The following is a 20,377-nucleotide window of genomic DNA, read 5'->3' on the forward strand; positions in this document are numbered from 1 at the left end:
GGCGGGCGATGCCCCCAGCCAGCCTCCTGCTCCCTTAAACCAGCACTGCAGCTAAGCTCTTACAGCTCCACGGGGCACTTTTAAGCTAAATTCCGCAAATCAGTACAGGAGCCTGCGTTACTCGGTGCTGACGGCCAGCCTTGCGGCTGCTTTTGGGGGGCTAGTAAACAAGGTCTCGGGGAGACACCCGCCTGTGTGGTGCTGCGGGCATTGAGGCTCTTCTGAAAGGCCAGCAGTGTCTAAGCAAGGGACAGACAGGCGGACGGAGAGGCAGAGAGGCCTTGGGGACAGGAGGGGAGGCCCAGCCCCAGATCCCACTGCAAGGAGGCAGAGCAGGAGCTGGTCCCAGAGGTGCCGGCCGCAGCGGCTGCCCCTGCCCGCCCGGCTCCGTTTGCTTGCACTTCCCTTGGTGCCAGCCGGGCAGCACTGAGCATAGACCAATTCCTTATTATTTTTGTGTTCTTCTAGCCCTTTGCAATAAATAGCGGGGGCCTGGGAATGTTTTCAGAAGCAGAGTTGTGCCATTTTCCTGCCTGTAAACTTCAGCATAGTTCTTCCACTTTTACTAAACATTTACAGAACGGTATTTGTAAACTGGGTGTTCACGAAAACCATGGCCCAAAGCCCAGCAGGTCCAAGCACAGGCATTTTCATGTGCAGACTGCCGGGCAGGATCAGGCCCAGGAGCTGAGCGTTACTGCCCGAGGCCTGGTGTGAGCGTTGCCTTGCAGCCCGCATGCGGGCCCGCACGCCGTGCTGCGCCCTTGGGCCCTTTGCAGAGCTTAAACAGCAGCTCCTTCCTCCCAGGGGAGGCCAGGGGAGGCTCCCTCTGACTCTGCAAAACTGTCAGAAGAAAAAAAGCCCCCAGTGTTGGTCCCGACAGCAGGTGGTACGCTGGAGTTGCTCCCCAAAGGTGAAGCTCCCCCCGAAGAGCAGCCACACGTGCCTCTCCCACAGCACCTCCTTGTCCTCTCTGTGGCAAAGCTGCTGCCTGTCAGTAGGGATTTGAACTTTCCGAGTTAAGCTATCAAAATGCAGCTTCGCAGCTCCACACAGGGAGTAAGCACACGGAGCTTCCACTTGTCTTTATGCTGACGAATTCGTAAAGTAACACGCTGCTGGAGCGCTGCTGGTTCGCCCCAAATGAAATGATGTGGAGGTTAAACACTGCTGGTAATACTTTATTACAACAGGGTATAAGTGGCAAATTAAAAGAATAAAATGAGCACTGGTGGCTCCGGCAGGGCTATGCACACAGAAACAAAGAGAAATGTAATGAGGTTGAGGGTGAAAGCTTTCTTCTCAGCTCTGCAATTGAAGTGTTCAAAGAGCAAACTGTGGAGCAAGCTGCAAGGGTCAGATCTGGAGAACAGCCACGTTCCGTGTCTCAGCATCCGTTCGGGGATAAATTTGGCTCTTAATCAGGGCTGACAATTAGGCCGTACAGTTAATATTTTTACAGCTGTTTTATTAATAACACATACAGAGCATCCAGCCAGGATTTGTTGGAGACACCTCAGGAAAATGAATGATGTAAATAACAGATGGATGCAGAATATTCTTACAAACAGGCACAAAGATATTCCCATCTTGTTTAGAAGGAATTTAAATAGACAGATTGTAGATAAACAGGCAAACTGAAAAGAGGAGAGAGTGGGAATGGGAGTGGATAGCTCGCAGAGGAAGCGCCGGGGTGCCAAAGCGGCGGCGGGGGCACGCTGCCCCCCGTGCTGCTCCCCGGGCACGCCGCTCGTGGTGCGTGGCCTTCGTTGTGCAGTCCTTGCCCCTGCGTTTGGTGCCTGCATCCCCTGGTGCGCGTGGGTCTCAGTCACCGCTCCCTAGCCGCAAAACGGCTGTCCTGTGGATAATTTCAACGTCCCTCCCATGATTTTACCTTTGAATCTCAACTCCACTAATTACACGGCTTCACATCCACGAATCTCTTTGAATTTTTGTACATGTCGATAACAAGAGAGAAGGGAGTGGTGGGCGTGATGCGGGGGAGCTTTTGAAGTTTTGGAAATGAGCCTCACTAGAGGCTGTCACAGGTGATGCACAGCTGCAGGGCAACGGACACAGTCATTTAGAGGGGCCACCAAAAGAGCACAGGTGGGAGGAAGCGCGGGGGCACATCTGGGACAGGGGTGAGCCAGGAAAGCACTGCCTGTCCCTGTCCCTCTGCTGGAATTGGGGTCTCTGAGGAGGCCAAGCAGGTCAGGGGACACGGCCCCAGGGCTGTGCAGGACGTGCGGGGCTGCCAGCGCCAGGCCCGAAAGCACCACCCCGATTCTGCTGGCGGAGCTTTCCTTCAGGAAGCAAACTCCGTTGGCCCAACGGGAGCAATTTTTTTTCGGCAGAACTACGTTAAGCAAAAGGTGACTTTCTCTCCTGCAAGGTGGGAATTTAGGTGCACGCTCGGAGTTCAGCACACGTGTAAGTGCTCTGCTGAGCCGTGGCTTTGATTAGTGCCTTTCTCGGGGCAAAGAGCTGCCAAATATTGTGTGTACAATACAAGATGATAAACATCACTAGTGTATGATACACTAATGCTTTGTGCATAAATGGTAAAACAAAATCATTTGGCACCAGTAGCCAGTGAATCATACGGATTTGCAGTTGGATTTGTACGTTGGGATTTTCTTTGGAGCTTTGCAAGCAGATCCAATGGTTAACAGCTGTAATTGATTGCAGTTGCTGAAGCCTGAGTTAGCCGGTGCTTAACGTGGGCCGAAGAGCACAATATATCAGTGATGGCAAGAGGTGGACACCAGCGCCAGGCAAGGGCAGGTACACGTTCCTTTCGCCATGCCCTCTGCCTGGCAGCTGCGCTGTACAGCTCACACGCTCTGCGCACACCATGTCCAGGCCGACAGAGAGCAGGAGGAAGCCCTCTGCAGCTGGAGGGGTGGCCGTGCCATCACAGATCTCTTCGGCAGCAGCAGCTCCTTCCAGAGGTGCGGCGTTTCCTGGCGTCCCCGTTTCCGCAGGACCCTGAGTGCAGGGCCTGTCAGCAGGGTGCGCAGGGCTGACCCGGCGGCTGGGGAGCCGCTCCCTCCTCCTCTCCAGCAGCTGTTGTTCACTGCAGACTCCTTCCGCTGTGGTTTACCAGCCCTTCTGCCATGAAAGGCTTTCTTAGCTTTTCTTAGCTCACTGAAATGACGTGCTCAAAATGATACGGCATAAGCCGTGGATAGGGTTGCACTGCACCCTAGGAGAGACAAAGCTGGGCAAGACAGACCTGTGAGTGGTCCTGCTCTTACGCCCTTCCACTACAGCAGATTTGGGGTTCGTAACTGTACCAGGACCCCACATGCAGTGGTGCAATGAACGCAGCAGGAGGGCGATGCTGCTCCTGCTGCTGGCTTGTCCCACCCAAGGAGCCCATCTTTGTGCATTGGGTTTGGCTGTTGAGAAGATAGGGTCAGCCTTCAATGCAGGAACCAGGAACAGAAAATGCTGCAAAAATATTTGAGAAACAAAGTGAATGAAAGTAGACGAAGCTTCCAGACCTGTCAAGTCCAGTCCCCAGTAATTATGTCGACACAAATCCCTTTATCATGCTTATCCAGCCATCTTACAAGTTGGTACACTTCTTTCCCTGGTGTCTTCCAACAGCTTTTGCAAAGACACTGCTAGTGTAAAGGTTAAGATTTTTTTTTCTTCTAGTTTTCAGGCTAAACTTAGAGATCAGCACCAGCTGCAGAGAGGCATTCTTGTATGTTCTCTGAAGGCTACCACAGTACCAGGCCCCACACTGATACTACGGTGCTGGTGGTGCCATGACTCCAAACAGATGCGTTACTAAATAATGCCGTAGGCATTAGGTGGGGCATGGGATGCTCAGCCGACGGCACCGGGGCCACCCCATCCCATCCCGGCTGCGGATGGGCAGCGCATGTGGCTGAGGTCTCACACCCACATGCCGCAGGGACTGCGCTGATCTGAGAATCGTGATATCTGCAGGTAAGTGCATATGATATTCTCACCCAAGCATGCATTCAGCGGAGAAACATCGCTCTAAATAGCAGTGAAGTCATCAGAGTATGGAAAAATACGGAAAGCAAACATATTCAGGAGTTCTAAAAATCAAACTGTGATAAATATCAGCATAACAAGCCTCATTTGGGAACACACCGTTCTCCCAGAGGAGGCTGTCTGACTATCAGTGCCTTTAGAAACACACTTTCTCCAGGGCTGTGTACTGAGCACGGGGTAAGATAAACACGAGTGCCTTTTCCCAGCCTGCTCATCTACAGGCATCTAAATTAAGAGATTGTGTTATCAGTGATAAAAGTTCATTGAGGGTTCATTTCAGTTGGTTTGAAGGTTTTTAAGGAGAAGAATAAACAAACAGCAATTAGCACCATATTTAACATCGCTGACATTTTGTGGAGCCTATTTCTATCACGGGTAGAGGAAGATCTGCTCCGGAGATCGCTGTGTCTCAGCACGGCGTTACACTTCTGCCTCCGGGACCTCGCCGGGCAGCGGCAGGGCTTGCACGCCCGCGGGCAGCGCTGGCTCTGCGCGGCTCCGGGGTGTGCAGCAGCTGTGGCCGGGCTGCCCGCGAGCCATGGGCACACCAGTGGGACCCCAACCCCAGCACCCCGGGGTGGGCTGGCCGAGGCCACGCTCCCAGCTGGTCCCCATGGCGCTTGGCGGCACTTCGGGGGGGTCTGGCTGATGGGCACATCGGTCTTCCTCCTGGAAACGGCTCCTCAGGGCTGCCGCGAGCACAAATCCAACCCGTTCCCCGTGTCAAGCTTCAGGATTTCACCCACTTACTGAATCACCGCGCTACGTGCGGGCTGTGCAATTGCACTTTGCTAGCTTTAACACCAGGCAGCCCTGCTCTGAGCTTCGCCTGAGCCCCTCGCCAGGTAGAGCAGAGCTGCGCGACGGAGCGCGCGCCAGCCACCCCTCTGCCAGGCATCGGGACCGTCGGGTGCTTCCGTGAATAGATACAGGATAAAAAGTAGAAGCAGACAGTCTATTGTGCTTAGCTACTGATGTGCAGAGCTCTACAGTACAGACGTCTTAACACATAAATTTAACAATTATTATTGTGTTGCCCTTTTCCAAGAAAGGGTAAAGGAGATTTGTAGGAGCACTTAACACATGTAAATCCCCACCTCTTTAAACCAAAGCAGTGTGTTAAATGGGTCCATAAATATCATAAGTATTCTGTCCTTTTAGAAATCATACCTTTTTTTTCCCCCTTTCAATACAATTAAACCCATGCCTTATTATAACACAACTCTTGGGAACCAGACATTTAAAAAAACTCCAAACAGGTGTTTATTGAGAAAGACAATGATCTTCATTGGGTTAAGCGTAAGTAGAAGTCAAAGACAAAAGGCAGTCTGCATAACGCACGGTCTTGAATCACAATTTGGCAGTTTTCTGCCAAAATTAAGTTAAAATCTCATTCAGCCACGTCTCTCACCTACATGCGAGGGCTGAAACATTCAGCTGGGGCTTCTCTCTCTTCTTGCACAGCCCCCGGGAGCGCGGGCGGGATCTCCCCAGCTGCCGGGTGTCCGTCCCGCGCCGTCACCAGCATCGCCCCGCGGTCCTCGGGAGCACCCCTTCACCCCCCGGCAGGGACCCAAGCCCCTGCTGCAGATCAGCACAGGCTCAGACAGGAGTCACAGGATGTTTGGTGAGATTAAGCCCATGGTCACTGCGTGCACATGCAAACCAGGGTTCCCAGGTGTTTCTCTGACAATTAAAGTTTGTGCTTCCTTACCTTCAGTGGCTTCTGACACACCTATGGGCACCACCACCACTTCCCTGGTAGGAAAAGGGGCCACCACCAACCACCCTGCCCAAGGCAGGCTCCTGGCCTCTTGGCCAGGACTGAGTGCCCTGGTGGAGGGAGATGCTGGCCCTCCCTGGGGCTGGTGAGCCCCCGGCGAGCCCCCAGCCCACGGATGGCAGGCAAGGCCCTCGTGGGCCATTTCCACACGGGCGCCACAGCTCGCTGCTCGAGCTGGTCCTTGCAGAATACCTTCAACACATTCATTGTGATTGAAAAGTGCCTAATGTATAATTTATATGTTATGATTGCTGCACAAAGCCCCAGTTGTAAATTAATGAGGTTGGACGGTACTTAAATCCCGTATTCTCGAGTTAAAATTCACTCGCTGGCCTGCTCCTTTTATGATTCCTGTCATAACTTTGTGGTGTTGCATCACTGCCAATTCAACTACACTTTTACCAGTACGATGAATAAGGAAAAATGAAAATTGCATTTGGCACTTTTAATCAGATAATTATTTTTAAGAAACTAGCAGGAATGTTAAATACATTTTCCAGTTTTTTTCCATCTGTTCCGGCTGACGTGCAAGACTGGTGCTCTAATAACAAGGCAGATCTCACGAGCGCGCCTCATAATGAGTATTTCAGGATTATTCATGTACAAAGATATATATGTGGTATCTGTTTGCAGGACATCTGGCTGCAACATGTGCCTCGTTAAGTTACACCTGTAAATCTGAGGTCAATGCCTAAACCTGCAAGGGTACAAATAACGAGCCCCATGAATGGGGTTATTAATGGTGCCAGGTGCTGGCGGTGCTCAGGGCCGGGCAAGGCGCTGGTAACGGCCCCGGCCTCGGCGGCCGGTGTAGTGTGTCAGGAAGCAGGAGCGGGGCTAAGCTCTGCTGAAGCCGTCCTCGACGGGGCCCGTGTTCTCCGCAGCCCGGCGAATGCTTTCTCCGACTGCACGTCGGTAAAACGAACTCGGTGTAATTCTATAATGTTTAACTTTGTTCAGCTAAGCTGTGCGTTGTATAAACCGACTTGAATGTTTGGTTAAGGTTCAAAGCCAGCCCAAATACTTTCTATTCTGTAAGAAAAATTCACTTGCTTTTTTTCCCCTTGGCGTGTTCAGCACTTGGACAAACTGAGTAAATACATAACGCAATCGAGCAAAGAGCAAGTGCCGGTGTGGGAGTCTTCCCAGCCCTCGAGCAGCAGAGCGGAGGGGAATTTTCCTCTCTTTGAGGGACTTTCTCACAGTTTTTCCAATACAAGCTGCAAAGCAGAGCGGACAGACAGCCAGGCGAAAAGTCGAGGAAAAAGGTCACGCGCACCAACACGCAAGGGATTTCGTCTGCAGTCCAAAGGGAGAGCGCACCTATGGTGTAAGGACGAACACAACAAGGGAAATGGATTGGAGAAACAGTTGTAGGCATTTGTGGAAGCATTATCTGTAGGCTAGACTTTAAGGGGTATGGGGATATCTAAACACGCAGTCCTCTCATGGACTTTGCAGCTCCCTCTGACAGTGAGAGAGCTGTTTCCCCTATTTTCCCTAGCTGGGAATTACAACACAGAGAAGAAGGTTTGTTGTTTTTGCTGAATATTTTTTGTTTGCTTGTTTGTTTGAGAAAACGGTTTCTGGAAAATGACTTTCCTTGTTAATTTTACCCTTTCTCCAGTGTTCGTACTCAAAACAAGCCATTTCGCCCCCTCCGGTGCTCCTGTGAGCAGCTCTCACTGTGCCTGCGTGCTCTCAAACGTCGCAGCTGAACCGTACCTCCCGGCCGAGCTGCTGGGACTCAGAGAATTACAGGCTGCAGAAACCTCACCCTCACCACAGCCACATGAAACTAAACACGAACAAACAGGGGAACATCCCTTAATTACCGGGGGGCATTCCGGGGCGGCCAGGCGCTGGGGACGTCGGGTGCCTTTGCTGAGGGCAGGCAGTGCCTGTGCTGAAACGGCCCCAGCAGCAGCAGGCACGCAGCAGCAAGCCGCGGCCGGGGGACACCACAGCGAGCTGCCCGGGTGCTGGGCTCCGACACCCAGTACGCGGGGATTGTCCTGGGCTGGGTGCTGGGCGCCTCTGTGAGCTGCCTTCCCGCGGGGCGCGCTCAGGAGCCTGGGGAGAGCTTCTGGGGCGGCTGGGTTCCAGAAACTTTTAAAGTTTGCCTTTCCACCAGCGAGAGGAGCAAGCACAGCAAAGTGGACTTGGAAGGGGGAACGTCTCCTATTTAATTTTGCAGTTGCTATAGTGATTGATTAAATTAAAAAAAAAAAAAAAAGCAACTTGTAAATTCAAAATCCTAATTGTACTGACAACAATCTAAATGTGGTTAGAACAGTGAGTCACACTCCAGATTATGTGTCTCAAATAAGGTTTTAATTTAAATTTAACAAGGCAATTATTGTACAGTATGTTAATTCAGTATCATTTGATTAACAAAAATGTGTTGTTTGAGCTTTAACACCTATGGTATTTAGTTAGATCTATATCTATTACATAGTTAAACCTCTCTGGCATACGTGGTGCTAATAATTAACATACAATAAGCGTGCACATAAGTGTACCTTTCTAGATTTGTTGGATATTTGTGATGCAGTAGCTGATTATTAGATGTAATTCTGTATATAGGGGTCCAGCGACAGCGGAGGGGGAGCGGAGGCGGCAGGTATGGCCAGTGAGACAGGCTGCCGGAGGGGGCTGGAGCAGATACGGAAAATTAACTTTGATGATCAAGGATCCAAAGATTGTGATAAATGTACAAGATGAGAAGACTGAAGTGTTAATGGATATAGCGGGCGTATATATGAAAGGGCAGGAGGGGAATGCTGCCGAGGAGATAATAGGAAACAAGGGCAGGCAGGGGACAGATTGTGACTGATTGGGCTTATACGACAGGGACACGCTTGTGGTTTTTGTTTGGTGTTTGCTTCTGGTTACTGTCACAGGTTTCGCTGAAGAGCTCCGCAGCCCACAGCCTGAGCTGTTCCTGGCTGCTGCCCTGGGGCCAGCGGAGGACCCGGAGGAGTGGGACGCGCAGGGGGCAGGGGGGGAGGCCAGCACAGAAGGCTGCCGGCTGGAAGGACAGACTGCTCCCCTGTGCGCCTGGCGGTGGGCTTCGTCACGGGCAGGTCCTTCCTGGTACCAGCTCAGGGACAGAATGCACGTTTCAGCTTTCACCCCTCTGGGTCCCACCAGAGGAACCGTTGCCACCATTAAAGCTGGAGGAAGGTCTTCTACCCGCGCAGGGCACTTAAAATCCAACAGTGGCACAGGGTGGCCAGGGACCCCTCAGCTCTGCAGCCACCAGGAGAGCTGCCGGGTGTGATGCCTGTCACCAGTCCTGCTGCAGGAGGAGAGCTTTCCTTCTGCTGGGAAAGCCACTCCAGCCCGGCTGGGCTCGGTGAACACCCCAGGTTTCCTAGACGCCATGGCACAGGACGTTCCCCCACCCACCCACACACCTCTTCATGCTTTTCATTAAAAATCTTTGAACACCGAATTTTGCACTAAGCCGAAAACTGAAAAAAAAATAATAATAACGGTGAGGCATAATGAAAATATTGAATCTGGTATTGAGTTCAGTACCGCAAAGATGACTGCACAGCATTGTTTTATTCATTTTCACATCTAATCCCATAAAAGCTTCTGTTTCTTAATATTGGAAGTTGCCAAGGAATTCAAGGCCTTCTTCCAGAAGTTAGGTCAATACACAAAGTCTTGATAATGAGTTGTTGGTGACTCAGCTCTGAGACTTGGCAAGGGCGGGAGGAAGTTTTCGGAGCTGGCTCCGATCCTTCCTCCCCACAAGATCCCAGAGGGTCATAATGACCAGCTGCACCGCTGTCTCGACCCAAAACTTGCGGGTTATCTGCAAGTCTCTATCTTCTCCCACAAACTTCTTAACGCATATGGAAAAATGCATGAGAAGACCGGGAGCCATCAGGGAACCGAGTGCCATCGGGACACGGGTGACATCCACGTCTCCGGCCTCCTGGCGAATGCAGACAGCACCACCTCAAAGCTGCCTCCGGGGCTACTCGAGGCAGAGACCTGGGCGAAGAATTGGGCCTTTCCCTCATAAAACCTCCCCAGATATGGGTTTTTTCCTGGCAAACAGAGGGCTGAGGGGAGCGAAGCAGCGCCATCACACGACCCCGGGTCACATTTCCCCCTACGGGGCAGCACCGACTCCTTTAGGTGCACAACCTGCCCCAAAGGCCCCAGGGCATTCCCTGCCCTGCCAAGCCCGGCCTGCAGCGTTAACAAATGATAGTGCATTTTCAGCACGAGGTACTTTTACACTGCTAATTGATTTTGAGTCATTTCTGATGGATATTTATCTTCAAATAAAGCGCGCTTCCTTTTAAATCCATATTCTCAAGCCTCTATGTCTCATCTCTAAATCACAAGCTTTTACCTTCAACACAAGCTTCCAAACTGGTGGACTTTGGGGTTTTGCACTGGACTGCCCTCTTTCTACAAAAAGGAAAGAGCTAAAAACACGTTAGTGGTAATGGTTTACAGCACCACCGTAGAGTGCTAAAGTTGTTTTCCTATGAATATAGATTACATTTTTTTACATAGCAAGTAAACAGATGCATAAAGATGCATTATTTCATAAGCATAAAAAAACCTGCTGCAAGTATAGTGCTTTTAATTTGTTTTTATGATTACTTGTAATTAATTAGCATCAAAAGTAAATTATCAACATAGCTAAAAATTGAAATTGTACCAGCAAATGCAGGAATGATTTCGCTGGTTTATCTTTATACTAAGGTGGAAAAAAGAAATTATCCTGTTTTTTTTTTAACTATGCTTAAATTAAAGTGTCAAATGCTAGTGGCAGTACAGCCTAAAAATGTACAAAAAGAGAAATAATATTCTATAATTACAAGCTGTGCAGAGAGCATGCCATGCACATAAATATTTAAGGCAGTTCTAACAAGTTTGGCTTATTATTAAAGTTGTGTTTCAAAAAGAATTTTTAGAAATCATGTTTACACTTTATGGAGCAATTTATGAGGTCGCTGTTCATGCACCTCATCAAAAACTTCAACCTTCAACTGAAAGCCATAAAACGGAGGCATTTTGACAGGATCTGGAGACTTTTAACAAGTTCTTGCTGCTGGGCTCGGCGGCCCTCCCCTCCCCGGGATAAACGGCAGGGCTGGTTGTGCTTTGGTCAACCTAAACCAAACCAACGGGCTGCAAAACAGCGATCTGCCTGACCCCCATCCATTTCCCTTGACATTTACTGCCGCGTCCCGCCCTGCTGTCAGACGGTTTACACAATCCTTTGGAGGAAGGACGTGGAAACGACAAGAAGCGAGGTGGCTGTCGGGGGGCAGCGGCGGTGCCCCCCCAGCCAGCGTGCGGGAATGCAGCTGATCCCCAGCTCGCCCCCGCCCCGCTGCCCCGACTTCAGAGAAAGTCAGCAGCAAGGGGAGAGGAAAAATAAACAGGCTGGTCACGGGAACGCTCTCCTGCTCGCTCGGTAACTCTGAAGCTGGTGTTCCTTGCCTGTGCTCACTGGGCTACATTAGGAGGAACTTCGGTGAGCAGTGTACCTGGGAGCAGCACTGGGATCCGCCTTTTGTCAGAGACAGAAAACACAAAACCATCATTTCCCCACTGTTTCCCCTCCACCTAATCAGAGGAATAGAGTAGGTTCTGTGTGGGGAAACGCTAAACACAGACTTTAATTAAATCACAATCAAAATAACTCTGCGTAAAGCAAATTATGCTGGAATAAAATACTCAGGCACAGGGTAACTTGGGAGGCGTTCCTAATGATTTCCTCCCCTTCTCTATGGCCCTTAATCCAATTAATTAATGCTATCAGGCTCTGGGATGCCCACAGACAGCAGGACGCTGAGCTGGGTGTTTCAGAGGAGGGGTGTGCGTGGTGGCATCCTGGGTCAGTGCAGAGACCTCCACTGGTGGCCAAGGTTTACCGATAACTCACGGCGGCTTCTTTAAGCAAATCCCCAGGCTACCAATCCTACTTCACAAAGACGTGCAGACCGCTGAGGCTTTGAGGTGAGTGCTGTGCAGTCTGACAATTTTCTTGGTCTTCCAAAACCAGCAAAGACTTGGGGAAGAGAAGTAGTTCTTGGAGATATATCCATAACTGTTTCTGTGTGTGCATCTCCAGTATTTATCATCCTGGAACCTTCCTGTAAGCTGCAGAGGCTGCTAACCCTTTTTCAAATGAGCGTGGTGCCTGATAAGCTCTTTTTAAACACCACTTTTACTATTAAATGCCAAATCTAGAGCTCCATGCCCTGCTTCATTAGTTATTAATGAAGCAACATATTTGTTCAAAATTTATGATTGTTGATTTGCTCCCATCATTGTATGAAATATTAACACAGCATTTGTACTTGCAACCATTTTGCAGACATTAGATTGTGAATTTGCATATTCATGAATGCTCATAAATGTTTAAGGAGACAGCACAGAAAGCATGTGAGCTGTCAGGGAGCCAGTAAAAAGGCATATTTACAGTGTTAATAAGTAGTTGAGTTTATAGGACAAAACGGCAAGTAACAAATTAAATGAATTTCAGTTTGCCTGTTGCAACAAACTACAGTAGCTTTTCCTCCTCTTCCTTTTACTAAGCTGAGTAAACTTCAAACCCGCCTGTGAAATTCTCCGTCGAGCAGCTCACGATGCAGCTGAGACGTCTTGCTGCTTTTGCTAGGACTTCAGCTTTTCACGACGTCGCGTTTCCATCCAGCAGCATGCACGGAAGACATCTGTGCTGTGCAGTTCTGTAATTTGACTGTCTGCTTATCTGCTGCCAACGGGAGATGCAGGGCTCCAGGGCTGCGTCCTCGCCGGCTCATTAGCGTGGCATAAGGCAGCGCTGGAGCAGGGAGGCTGCGGGGCTGCGTGCTGCGCCAGGAGGTCCTCCCGGGAGCTGCAGGCTCCCACCGGCCTCTGCTGGCCCTGGGAACGTCCTTCGGGATGAGACCTTCGTTACCTGGGTGCGCGCACCTACAGACAGATGAGCCTGGGAAGCTCGGCATACCTTTGCTTGAAAACCGGGCTTTGTTTCATAAAGCATAGGCGCAAACATTTCATACCTACAAAGTGTGTACACCTAAAACTGGCTGCTAAAAGGAAATTAATCTTGTGTAAATCTTGGAAACTGAGGCCGCCACTTTGCTGACCTGATTAAAGTTTTGGAGGTATTATTGCTAGCCAGGGAAGACAGTCATTATTTAGAAGAGCTATATTTCTAATAAAATGCTAGATTACTTTTATTAAATAATCATTTCATGTTTATTAACTTTTCTTTAAAGCAGGACAGTGATTCATTGGCAAGACAGAAAAACTTCCTTTTCTGCTTACTGGATTTTTCCCCCCCTGCAAAACATAAATCATATTTTGTGTGAAGTGTACATCCTTGCTTTGAGCTGCCCATGTTTTAATAGCATAGCTAAGTCAGTTATTTTAATCTCTGGTACTTTATAATAAATGCTTTTTATTGATTTTTGTTGTACACTGCCATGAATTGAATAAACTGTATACATGAGCAGCTGAGAGAAAAAGGCTGAAGGAGAAAATGCGATCAGCATGTTTCAAAGTTAAAGGTGAAAACACGATGGTTAGCACTTTCTTGGTCAGCAGCTCCCTGGGAGTGCCATGAAAAGCAGCGAGCATGATGTACGTGTTATTCTTTCCTCTTAAAGACCCAGAACTGGAGTCATTCTTTGGGGAGGCCAAGTATGATGTACTGCAGATATTTCTTCAAAATGCAATTAAAAAAAAAAAAAAAAAAGATTTTCCTTGAAAACAAAAAGATCAACGTGTGCTTTGTTAATCCTGAAATTCTGAATTTCAAAAATGACATTTTTGAAATTTACTGCTGGGAAAGAATTACGGATCGTCTCTCTCCCACTCATCTTTGCTCCAAGGCCACGCAGACAGGGAGCGGAGCACAGAGCGCCAGGCACGCAGCGGGACTCGCTGGGGGGCAGCCGCACGGCGCCCTGCCTGCAGCCCAGCCTCGTGCCCCGGAGGAAATGAAAGCTGCTCCGGCACTGTGCAGAGGGCTGAGGGTGGCACCACGGCTTTGTCCCTGGGACCTGCCCAGGCAGCGAGAGCTGAGCAGCTGGGACGGGTGGGAAGAGCACGAGGGGACGGGTGGGAAGAGCAGTCACCAAGCTGCAGCCCAGCCCGCGGGTTGTTGCCCCGGGGATTGTTGTCCACGCCAACCTATTTTACAAACCTTTCTTCCTTGTATCCAGAGGAGAGGGAGCTGCAAACCCGGTGTCTGATGGTTTGCCAAGAACCGTATAGCACATAAATAACTGTTTCTTTAGCCATATTGCTTTCCCCAACCTAAAACCAGACACTCCCTCCCGTGGGGACAAGTCTTAAACACCAGCAGAAGAACGACACTGGTTTATTATTTCCCTGAGTCCCCTCTCTGCAGATGACCTATAGAAGTGATTTAATGCAGAGCCGCTGGAGTTCCAACACTTTCTCTGTGCTCCTCAGGCTGAGACGAGCTGATTTCTTTGGGGTGTTATAACTATGACCTGCTCCATTAAGTAGCAAACAAAGTACAGCTGGATATAGCAAGCTCAGCTTGACTCTTAGCTTTCACGTAACCTGCTTGATTAGGAAAAATGTTGTGCCCTTGTCACACAGCTCCTACTGTAGTCTGAAAAGATGGGTATCCATTGATTTCTGCATAATATGGATTCACACTGTCTTTCCACAACAGCATGTTTCACACCCTAAAATAACCTGGCAAAAACCATTATTTTTCCTGCTGGTTTAGCTGTAAAAAGTGTTACTACTCTAGGTAATGTGCTGCTTATTACACAATTACCTGAAGTGCTTTACAATGCATTAATTGCTGCTTGATTTAAACATTTCCCATTTAGGAACCAAGCTATATCATTGTGACAAATTACAAGTCAATAATCTGGTTACTAAGAAGAGGAAATGAAGAAGCTGGGGACTGCTTCATTAAGGGAAGCAGACCATTGCTAAGTGAAATACCAAGCTGATGCTATTATCAATATTGTGATGCATGTACGCTGATGCATGCTGCAGAGGCAAGCGGGAAAGCAGAAGGTAAAACTGATCCTCTTGTAGTGATGCACTTGGCACTCAAAATAATGATCGTGAAGACCTAACGGTGAATTAATTCAGGCAAAGACTTGTTTCCTCATCAGGGCTTGTTCTGCCCTCAGCTGGGAGCCCAGGCGTGGGGTTCAGGACGAGGTGGGTATTCCAGGATGCCGGTTGACAAAGCAATTGAACGTCCCTTGGCTGAACCTCCAGGTTCCTCCCTGCTACGGATGTATGCTACTTTCCATGAGAAGTCACAAAAAAATGAAAGCTACACGTCGGGTATCTCCTGCTTAAAGAACCCGTCTCTTCTGCAGGATGCTGTGGGTCTGCTGCTGGAGGCAGAAGGGAAGAGGACCTGGCGCTGCTGGAAAAAAACACCCCAGGCAGCTCTTTACAGTTGATCTGCACCCAGAAGTGCAGGTGGAAATGTGCACAGCCGGTACAGTCAGGGACTTGGCTGGGATTTTGGTGTTGCCAAAAATGTAAGTGTGGTACCCCCCCACTTAAAAGGATTCCAGGTATGACTGTATTGCATTATTTCAATTTTCTTTCCTTTTCAGGGTCTCTGGAGGTCATATTTAGAAGCTCTACCCTGCTGTTATTAAAATCCGCTATGCTTTTATCATCAGTTGTCTTCAGGGGCTGGGACTGTTAATAACACACTGAGAAACCTCGCGGTATTACTCCCACAGTCAGAGGCACTTTTTTTCTCAGAATTGCTCAGCATTAGCCTAGCTCTGTCTCATCGATTTTAGAGGGAGCAGAATGAGATCAATGCAAAGAAAATCCTACCATTAATGTTTTGACTTAAGCTTTGTATCGCTTCTTACAAGGGCATGCACAGAGATGTCATATTTTAAAAGCACTAATGTGGGAAAAATTAACACGAGTGATTTTTAACAGAGGAGTAGTCAGTAGAAGAAAACCCGAGCGTGGAAATAAATAGAACTACCACATAAAAAGCAATCCTAAGTAGAAAGGACAAGAAAGGAGATAGAAAATTGGAGAATAAGGATGAATTATGAGACTCGGTGTAGCAGAAGATGATACATGAGACACACATATTTGACAAGCAAGGTGCTGGGCTGACACCAGATAAAGCAGAGGGGAAAGGGAAGCCAGTGGGACTGAGGGTGGAAATTGAGAACCGGCACTGATGTTCTCCAAGTCAATTTGAGGTGCCTGCAGCACGCTTTCCCTTCCTGCAGCATCCACCCCACATGCACGCCACTGCAGTGGGGAGCTGGGACCCCTCGGCAGGGGCAGCCCGAGGGGATTTCTGAGCCCAGACGCGAGGTGTGATCAGTCCCTGCATGCCTCCCATGGCCAGAAACCTCACCAGCTGGGCGAGGGCGAAACACAAGCCCTCCGCAGCCCTCCAGACTCACAGAGACGCTGCCCTGAGTGAGGCGAGAGCTCTGCAGGCCCCTGCAGCCTCCCGCCTCCCTCCCTCGGCCCTGCCCCAGCACCGCTCGGTGGCAGGGCCTCCGCTCGCTGCCGGCACCCGGGGGCACGCGGCCACGGCCATGGGAGGCTCCTGCCACCGGTCTCCTGAGAGCATCGGGCCGCTCCTCGTGCGGGCCCGAGGGAATGACGGGCACAGGGCACGTCTCTGCCCGCACTGAGAAGCCATAGGCTGCACGCTGCTGCAGAGGGAAGGGGAGGAATAAATCATCGGGAATGGCCTTAGAAAGCCAACCATCGGGCTGACTTAAATGATGATTGATGAAGCTACTGACTGGAAAAAGATAGTCTTGCCATTAAGCCGTGGGACTGGGGCTCAGGAGAGCCAGGCTGTGCTCTTCCTGGGCAGATGGACTTCACGAGTGTCTTCGGGCAAGTCATTTAAGGGCAATTTGTCAGGACGAAGGGATAAATCATCAGATATATTACTACTGTAATATTTATGCAATAAATATCTATATGGTTAAAGTCACTTATTCTGTAGTTACAAGCACGATTTAGATTTATATGTTTAACCATGTACTTTTGTTTCTAACCCTGCAGTTCAGCTGCCGAGGTGTCCAACATCCTTTCTACCAACAACACAGTTCAGGCCTTAATATTCCTCCGTTGCAGTTTTCTCCTCTGTCCAGAGGGGAAGGGGTCTGCCCCTTCACAGGGCTATTTCAGGACCAAAGTTATTACTTAGAAAAAAGTTCAAGATCCACAGGAAGAGATGAAGAGGCAAAGCATTGCATATTTCACAACAAAATTAAAATATTCATCAAGTGAGGGGAGAACAAGGCCTTCTCAAGGAATTGCTCTCAGGCCAACACCTCAGTGACTATGTAAGCAATTCACAAACCTCTGCAAAGTGAAAGGAGCTAGGACATAAAAGAGCTCAAAACCATGCCCTGGTGTATACATTCTCCATATGTCTGACCTTCCAGAACGACACCAGAGTTGCTGGACTGCCACCCCTGGTGACAGGACGGCAGCATTTTGGGGGCTGCCAGTGCCCGTGGCCTGTCCCAGTCAGAGCCGAGGTACTGGGCCTGTGATTTCAGCTGTGAGCCTCCCTCAACCAGCCCTCTGGTAAACTGCCACGTTTGCTGGTTTTGTAACATAGATTAAGACCGACTAAGGACCTTGGGCACAACTATTAAAGTATTCACTTGTGAAACCCAACTGGATTAAAAATAGTTTTCCCTGGAGAAAAAGAATCCCCATCAAACAACGGAGCAGGGAAAACTGCAGACTTCTGACCCTTCTTCTTTCTGCTCCCTTTCCATCCGTGCTCGCAGCCCCCAGCCCTGCTAACCCCCGTGAGCTGCCGCGGGTGGGGAGGCCCCAGCAGGGTGCCCGTGGTGGGACAAAGCCATCGTGCGGCAGCACGCACACCGTGACACCGCGCCGCGCCGCCTGGCAACACCCGGGCGAAATTCCGGCCGTTTTGAGGTCAGCGGCAGATTTTCCATTTACTTCAGCAGGGACAGAATTTTGCCCGAGGTGCCTGCAGATGTTCAGAGTGATGCCCCAAGGCCCTGCAGATCACCATGCCTTCACTTTCTACCTTTCGCATTTCCTTCTGCCTCGCTGCCCGCTGCTGCAGCCTGCGTATCTCCCAGCCCCACCTGCCTTGACGAAATAGCTCATGGGTGGCCAACTTCTGGTTCTTGAGCCATGGTTGAGCTACAAGAAAATTGAAGGCAGCTTTCATACCAAAATTTATAATGAGGCTGTTTGTGCACAGAAGCTCCTGAGTAATCCCGATTTCCAGCTGTGGGGGAAGCCAGCCAGCTCGGACCCACAGCGGACATGTGTGGTCCACCCCTGGATGCAGCTGCACGTCAGCCCAGTGCCATCGAGCAACACACGGAGCTCTGTCTCTCCCGCCCAGCCCTGACGTTCTCTGTGCAGGAAGACCTCAGCTCTTTGCACCTTGGAGGGCTGGAGGATGCGTCCCGCGGCTCAGCACCATGTGGGGACCGAAGGGAGAGAGGGTGCCGTCCTTGAACCAATGGACATCTGCTAGCAGCTTGGCTCCAGTGCTGGCGTGGTGGCTGCACTGCCCGCGGTGGTCCCCATGGTGCTTCCTCCCTTTTTGCACGCATACAGCAGGGCCGAGTTTCCAGAGCTGCCCGAGCTTTTTTACCAACCATGAATTTATACAGAACCAAAGAAGATTTCATGAAAATGTGAGTCACTGTGGAGCTATGATGAGCAAGAATTTGAAGAAGATTTGTAATTTATTGGCCAAGATCATAGTTCAGTAAGAGGGACCCTTGATACTGCATTTTGTCTATCTCCCAAAGTATTTTTAATACTTAAATAATTAAAGAGCTCAAATCCCATTTACAATAGCATCATGGAAATAAAAGTCATTCAAATCCAATAACAAATATGTTTATTTATTTTCTTTTGAAAAAGCGTGCAGAGGGAAAGAGGTAAGAATTTAAGATTCTCTAGAAAGACTGAAATGTTCTAGAAAGACTGAAATGAGTAAAGAATTTCCTAACTAAGAAGTTTTATTTTTATACTTTCTAGCTGAGAGAATCCCGTGATGGTTTTATGACTTGCAGAACCACACTTCCACAGGACGTTTCATCAGGATATTCTTCTAGTGGAGATGTCCAACAGCTCATTCAGAAGAAAGTTTCTTCTTCTAGGAAGTTCTGTGACACTTCTGCAAAGTTTCATACATCAAGATAAACCTGGCCTTCCCCTCTCATATCTTCCTCCCTCCTTACTCAAGGTTCGGGCCGAGGCACCGGGGTCCCTGCTCTGCTTCTCCCCAGAGGAGGAGAGGGGCCTGGCTCTCGCTGCTGGCAAGGTACTCTCGTGCTGCTCTGCCAGAGTTTATCTTCTTAAACAGCTCTCCTGGCAGCCCAGCCTTGTCAATCCTGCCGTAACGACACACTATTAGTCAGTGCATGTATCTGCACCCCTCCCTTCAGGGAGAAATATTTGTGTAATAAAACTGTTTTCAGCAAAATGTGAACCAAAGTTGGTTTTTTTTTGAAAAGAAAAAAAAAAGAAAAAAATCCTGGTGCTTGTGTTTCAGTCACAGGCTGATAAAATGGCTGTTTCAGAAAGTGCTACAATGTGATGGAGCCTGAAATTACCGGAGTCATTTCTGATGAGGCTGCTACACATGTAAATAAATTGTCATGGAGAAATACTCTCAAGAAATTCTTCACATCCAGACAGTAACTTTAAAAAGCCAGAATCACCAGTAGGTATTAATCAGTATCCGAGGTCTGCAAATATTTGCTTGTTTCCATAGCGATTGGTAAGCCTACGTACAAAAAAATACCTTTTCTCACATACGTTATCATCACTTCCTAATAATATAATCATAAAACCATTTCTCAGGCCAGGCTGAGAGGAGAATAAACACCATTAATTAACAGATTCATAAACTAGTGGAGGAGGAGGTGGCAAATGAGGAACTGAGTGTAACATGCACATAGGAGCAGAAGATGATGGCCTGGGCCTTTTTCATTTCTTGAGGAAACTTCACAAACTCTTAATTATCTCACAAAATACTATCTGTCTTTTTTCCAAAAATAAAACTTCTGACAACTGTTCAAACCATGCCGCACTCTCACCCACAAAACACACATTTAAGTAAAAATATAAAGCCATGGCTGTGAAGTGTCAGAGTAATTTGTCTGAAGTAGAAAAGTGAGACTTCTGGCACCGCTCTCGAAATCAACTGAGAAGTTCTCTGCCAGAGAGGGATGCTGCGGAGCGCTTGTCTGGAGCTACGGGGAATGTGGCATGTTACAAAAGAGTAACATTTGGCCGGCTAGTAAATTAGTAATGTAATTTGCACAGCGCATACAGGATTCCGCACAGGAACAACAGTTGTCTTAAATAATCAGTCCTGCGAACAACAGGCTCCTGCCTATAATGGAGCTTATGTTTCCCAGTGCAGCCAGCCATACAACTGCACGGTCGTATTTGGATTTTTTTATTTTTCTGACAAGGTTGGTTTATTTGTGCACACACACATGCGCGTGCATTCACGTAAATGCATATACGCACGTGTTTGTGTGTGTG

The 20,377-nt window shown here is 49.0% G+C and overlaps 1 long non-coding RNA gene across 3 annotated transcripts; it reads left to right on the forward strand.

The window, feature by feature from the left end:
• Positions 1-10,610: 10,610 nt before the first annotated feature.
• Positions 10,611-19,307, forward strand: LOC308184640. 3 transcript variants are annotated; one of them, XR_013942737.1, is made up of 3 exons: positions 10,611-11,815; positions 15,184-15,351; positions 15,430-19,307. It is a non-coding gene; the product is annotated as an uncharacterized lncRNA (long non-coding RNA). The 3 variants fall into 3 exon arrangements; XR_013942738.1 differs by lacking the exon at positions 10,611-11,815 and adding an exon at positions 14,987-15,098; XR_013942736.1 differs by having other exon boundaries at positions 15,184-19,307.
• The last annotated feature ends 1,070 nt before the right edge of the window (positions 19,308-20,377 follow it).

This window comes from Anser brachyrhynchus (assembly GCF_964034855.1).
Source record: "Anser brachyrhynchus genome assembly, chromosome: W".
Taxonomy (NCBI): Eukaryota; Metazoa; Chordata; class Aves; order Anseriformes; family Anatidae; genus Anser; species Anser brachyrhynchus.